General features: G+C 50.8%; 1 long non-coding RNA gene across 1 annotated transcript; it reads left to right on the top strand.

Annotated features, from left to right (window-relative positions):
• Positions 1–264: 264 nt before the first annotated feature.
• LOC118178493 lies at positions 265–2496 on the top strand. Its single transcript, XR_004756170.1, has 2 exons — positions 265–404; positions 1676–2496. It is a non-coding gene; the product is annotated as an uncharacterized LOC118178493 (long non-coding RNA).
• The last annotated feature ends 2968 nt before the right edge of the window (positions 2497–5464 follow it).

The raw sequence follows: 5464 nt of genomic DNA on the forward strand, positions 1-5464 counted from the left end.
GGAAGGGTTGGTGGGCTTGCAGAAAGAGAGCACAGATCTTCTGGCTCGTCACGCAGGCACAGGCATCATTTTCAAAGTCAAAACTTGAGCTAAACACAGCTTGCCACAGGATCTGTCTCCAGTGGCACCTCTGAACAACAGCAAGGCAGCTCCGCAAAGTGTTATCTCTACAACATGCACCTGAGCAGGGGAGAATATGAGGCATTTGCTTCTTATAACAAGGACAGGAAACAACAAAAGTGTTGTTGTTTTTTTCCTGTTTCTGGTAGAGAGCTGCATTCACTTAGGATTTTCCAAGAGCAACAAAGCAACAGTCGGGAGAGAGAGAGACGAGGCTTGAAGTGCTGCTGTGGACGAACCCAAAGCTCCGAGTGTCCTGCACAGCGAGGATGGATGTCGCCCAGGTGTGCCCCCTTTGCCTGGCTACACGGGTGGGAAGCAGCAGACCCAACCCTGCCCCAAGTTTCACTGGGGCTGTGAGGGCTTCGCCCCACACACCCTGCACTGAGTGGGCAAGGAGCGCTGGGGTATGGGCATGGACAGGTCTGGTGAGCTGGGAATTAATAAGAAAACAAGGAATGAACATGCAAACAAGAAAAGAGCCTGTGGGCAGTTAAGCAGTGGCCGGGGCAATGTTTGGGATAGGAACTGTCCTGCTGGGAGCAGCCTGGGCACCAGCCTCACAAGCATCCTCTATCAGAAGAGAGCGAGCAGTTGTCTGTCTGCTCTGCGGAGACCTTCACATTTTCATCTTAATGGGACATGGTGCTCGACAGATTGAGCTCCACTGAGCAGCTCGTTGTAAATTCAAATGCAGACTCTGGGGTTTATCTGAGCCACTGAGCCTATTTTCTCCCCTTGTTTGCTGGCAGAGCAGGCTCAGCCCGCGTGATGACTGTGTTTTGTCAGCATCGCTCTCCTGCGCAGCGGGCTCAAATCCCCCGCGGCCCTGTGCCAGCCTGCCGCCCGCCCCGCAGCGCTGCTCTGAGCCGCCTGGCTGAGCAGGGCAGGGCCGGGGGCAGCACACACACACAGTCCCGTGCACGTGGACGTTCACACACACACTCATGCGTGTAACGGGCCCTTGGGGTCTGCCAGCGCTGGGAAGAAAGCGAGCGGGCCAAAAGGGGCAGAGGCAGGGACACGCGCAGGGGGGCAGCCACTGGCGGAGCTGGCAGGTGGGCAGAGCTGGGGATGCTCGGGCGTGCAAGCACCTGGAAATACAGCGGTGTTTTGCTCATGCTTAGGACACTGAAAGCTGCCTTGAGAAATTACTAGAAACTACTGGAAAATGTGCAGCAGGGGAAGAACCCAGGCAGGAGATAAGACTATAGGGAACCTAATTGGCATTTCTGCCTGTGCCGTCTCCGAGTCTGTTTGTTCTGAGCCTGCAAAAGGCCCCACAGGTCATAGATTCTTTTCTTTCCTTCTCCCCATCTCATTAAAACTAGTCCCAGCTTTCTGAGCACAAAAGACACATCAGTTCTTCCAAAAATTTGAACGGAAAAAGGCAATTGTCTTTTACTGGTTGAAAACGCAATTCTGCCTGTGGTTAGATTTTTACCAAATCCAGCAAAGAGGGGCACGGTGCTTTTCTTTTAGATGTGTTCTGCCTTGCAATAACCAGACCAAAAATACAAATTTTACTGCCTTATTTATTGGTCCTGATTTTCAGCAATCTCTGAGGTATGAATTATGTAGAAGATGCAGAGCAAATGAGTTGAAGCACAGGCGGATCCTCGCCCAGCCAGAGCAGCTGCAGTGCCTGAGCCTCCAGCCCCCTCCATGTGGAGCATCCCCACAAGCATCTCCTGGGCCCATCAGCCACGAGCATCTCGCTGGTGACCTGGGAGCTTTCTGAAACCCAAGAAAACTCAGAGGGCAAAGGGGGGGGGGAGAGGGGATAACTTCTGTGAGCCTCCCTGCAGATGTAGCTGCTAAAAGCCAGAGCTCAGAGAGCTGGTGGTCTTATCAGTGCTCAGCAGTGGGGATCGTTTCTGATGGGCTTGGATGTGAAGCCAGGTCAGGTATTCCACCCGTGTCTTAGGATCAGGAGCTTTGGATCTTCCCTGGCGTGCACTATGTCACTTGGTGTCATTACAGCTAGCTCTGTGCTCCAAGCAGGTAAAGCTTCCTTCGGCACCCGCATCCTGCTGGCCATGTCTCACGCCCAAAGCCAAACGTGACCCCGTGATATAGCTCCAAGCACAAAAATGAGAGCATGGCTTCTCACCTAAAAATAAATGCTTGTTTGTGACTTGGAGCCTGGAAGCTGAGTGTCTGCCTCAGATTGCCACCAGGTCTCATGGTAGTTGGCATCTTTTACTTGCTTTCAGTTTTAAACCCAAAATTCTACCATTTTTTGTAAAGCCACATTTAATGTTGCATTTGTATGTGCTAAGGGATAAGGGAAAGGTTTTACTGCTTGCATTATTTATGAATGGTATAATTTCACGGTATCTGTATTAAAATAAGGTTCCAACTGGAAAATAATATTAAACAAGATAAGTGTGTATATTTGTTTCATAAATCCGTAGAACCTGATTAACAATGATGCTCACGATGCTTGCTCCATGTGATAAATGTCATTAACAGACTTCCTGTATCTGTACCACAGCACTGAATGCTTTGACGCATTAGAACAGTGCCATGCAAAGCTGTTCGGTTTACACTGAACTCTGTACAGAAGAATATGCTTCATTTTATGGATTTGCTTTAAAATATATGTATATATCTATTTTTTCTTTGTCTATGAATTTTTGAGCTCATTAACAATACAGGAGACTGAAACTTTGCTGTATTCTGCCAACACAGCTGCTGGCTCCCAACGCCATGAGTAATGCTTGCTGTTTACTCCTCAGGTTTTCTTACAGGATTTGTCACTGTTACATCTAGCTGCTTGCTGGGAATGCTTTCTAACAAACCCCTGCCCCTTTTCTTGATGCGAGTCAAGTCAGGTGTGCTCTGGGATGCATTTCTTGAAGTGCCAGCAGCTGACAGCCCACTTGGCAGTACAGAAGCCAGAAAATAGAGTTTTCTATCAACTCGCCAATAGTGTTTGGTAACAAAGGCCGACTTCCAAACTAAAGCCTGAAGGTTAAGGGCAGGCAAGGACATTTTCTTGGGCACAGTTAATGAACTGCCAGCCCCCTTTGGGTCTCGTTTCTGTACTGAGTGCTCACAATTGATTTCCCGGAGAACAGCATTAGTCGGGCAGGAGGGGACAGAGGCTGCGAGGTCTGGAGCTTCCTGGGAGCCCGCGTGGGGGAGCGCTGATGTTCTGCATCTTGCAGAAAGCTCCTGCCGGGGCCCCGCCACAGGACTGCAGCTCGCTGCTGGCACTCAGCGGAGTTGATAAATCCTGCGTGGTGCTGGGCTAGAGCCTGAGGAGACAGCAGGCTCCTGGGTGGCTGCCGGTGGGGGCTGCTCACAGAAAGAAGAAAGTATTTCAGATAAGAAAAATAAAAGGATCTCAGGAAATTCATATGCAGCTCTTCCTTAGCGAAACAGCAAGTGTGTCTCCCTTGCAGTGAGACTCTCCATATGGCTCCTCCACAAGTGATATTGAAAATTTTCTGCTGAAAAAATAAGCCCTGGAGGTGAAAACTTCAAAGGGGCTGAACTCTGAATCCAGCAAGAGCCTTATGCACATCCAGGAGCTGAGAAGAGCAAGTGTTGATAAAGGACTTCAAAACCTTGCCAAGCCTCTGATCAGGTTTCTCCTGCAGCTCAGCTGCGGTGGGAGACCAGGCTCCGGCCAGCTTTAGGAACACCAGCACCAAAGGGGACCAAATGCAAATCAAACCCTTTGAAATCGCACACACATTGTGTGACACGAGCTCAAGGGGATGATGGCAGAAGTGGCCGGCACGGGGCAGGTCAAGCGAGAGGTGTAGGCTCGCCAGCCCTGGAGCCTTGCAGGGTGTTCGGAGCTCCAAATCGAGCAGGAGATTTGTGAGAGATCTACTTTATTTTGGGGTCTGCATGAAGAAACTGCCTTTCAATCTCAGTGGAAGATGCCAGCTGCGAGGCTCCCAGATGGTCTGCTGGAGAGCTCGGTGCGCTGGTGGGCGGCACCTGGGAGCTGCAGGGGCTCGGCTTCTGCAAAAGGCCACTTCCACTTGGCCAGTACATGGGAACCTCGGGGATTTGGAGCTGCTGCTCTCTCCATGAGGCAGAGGACATGTGTGAGGCCGCATCCAGCAGTCGCTCAGCCTCGGCTGCCGCGGGCAGCTCCTGGCACGGTGCAGCTCTGCTCGTGGTGCTCCCTGTAGAAAAGTTGCATTGCCATACTGCTGGCACAGGAAAGAAATTGGAGTTTTCTTGCTGCAAGCCACAGAAAGCAGGCTTCGTTCAGTTCCTGAATAATTTAGAATACAAGCCTTTGATTAATTTCATGAGAAAAAGGAAACAAAGTTAGCTATAACTATAGGCCATTCAAAGTATGGATTGCCAGCAAAAATGTGCAAAGCGCTGTCATGAGAGGATTAATTACATAGATTAAATATTTTATAAGTTAAATAATGTGTATTTTTTGGAGACAAAATGGAATGTCATTTTTTCCCCCAAGACAGGGAAGGTAGCTGTATTCACTTCCATTTAGCCCACAAAGCAACACAGACTCCAGTGACAGAGGAGGGTAGATCAGGGCTGTAATTCCCATCTGGCACCAAATCTATATTCTGAGCAGCGTTTCGTCTTCTCCCTGAGAGCACAGCTCTAAGCTTTCAAGTCTCTGTCAGTCATGAGGCTCTTTTGGGGCTAGAAGAAAAGGGTCCTGGTAATTGTTCTCCTGCCTGTTATATTCTTCCAAGGTTTAGAAGGAAAATGGACTGCGTAGGGTGTTTTTAATTATTGTGTTATTGTCCTGAAGGATAATGGCTGAGTCTTTCAAACTATCTGCCTTTTTTCTGCGTACTAAAGAAGACCTGGAGCCAGTGTCTGGCTCTGAGGCACCCAGCCCACCTCCGAGCAGCCATTCGCTCAGCTCCCCAGTGCCGGGGGCTCAGCGCAGGCAGTCTCCCGTGGAGACACTGCTGGAGGTGCGGGTGTAGACGGGGTGCAGGGGGTGCACAGAGCACTTATGTCTGGCCCTGTGGGCCCCCCCTGAGCTCCAGCCCCAGGCAGGGCTAGCCCCAGAGCCTCAACCGGGACCTGACCTGCTCTGTGGGGGGCTCACCAGGCTGCTGAGCCTGGGCCATGGGCATTGATTGCTGCTGAACCATCAGATTTGGAGCTAGCAGGGGTGAAACCCCACAAAATATTGGGCAGGAACAGGTTAAAATGATTAACACCTTTCCTAATGGCCAGAAAGCTCACAGCTGCTGGCAGTGAGCCTCCAACTGGGTTTTAAGGAGGCAGTGGGACCTGGGGGGGAGGCTGGGGGCTGGCTGGGTGGTGTTACCTGCTGCCCCTGAGGGAGTAAAGGTGCAGCAGGGGCAGCCCTGGGGAGGTGTTGCAGAGA

This window comes from Oxyura jamaicensis, chromosome 26 (assembly GCF_011077185.1).
Source record: "Oxyura jamaicensis isolate SHBP4307 breed ruddy duck chromosome 26, BPBGC_Ojam_1.0, whole genome shotgun sequence".
NCBI lineage: Eukaryota > Metazoa > Chordata > Aves > Anseriformes > Anatidae > Oxyura > Oxyura jamaicensis.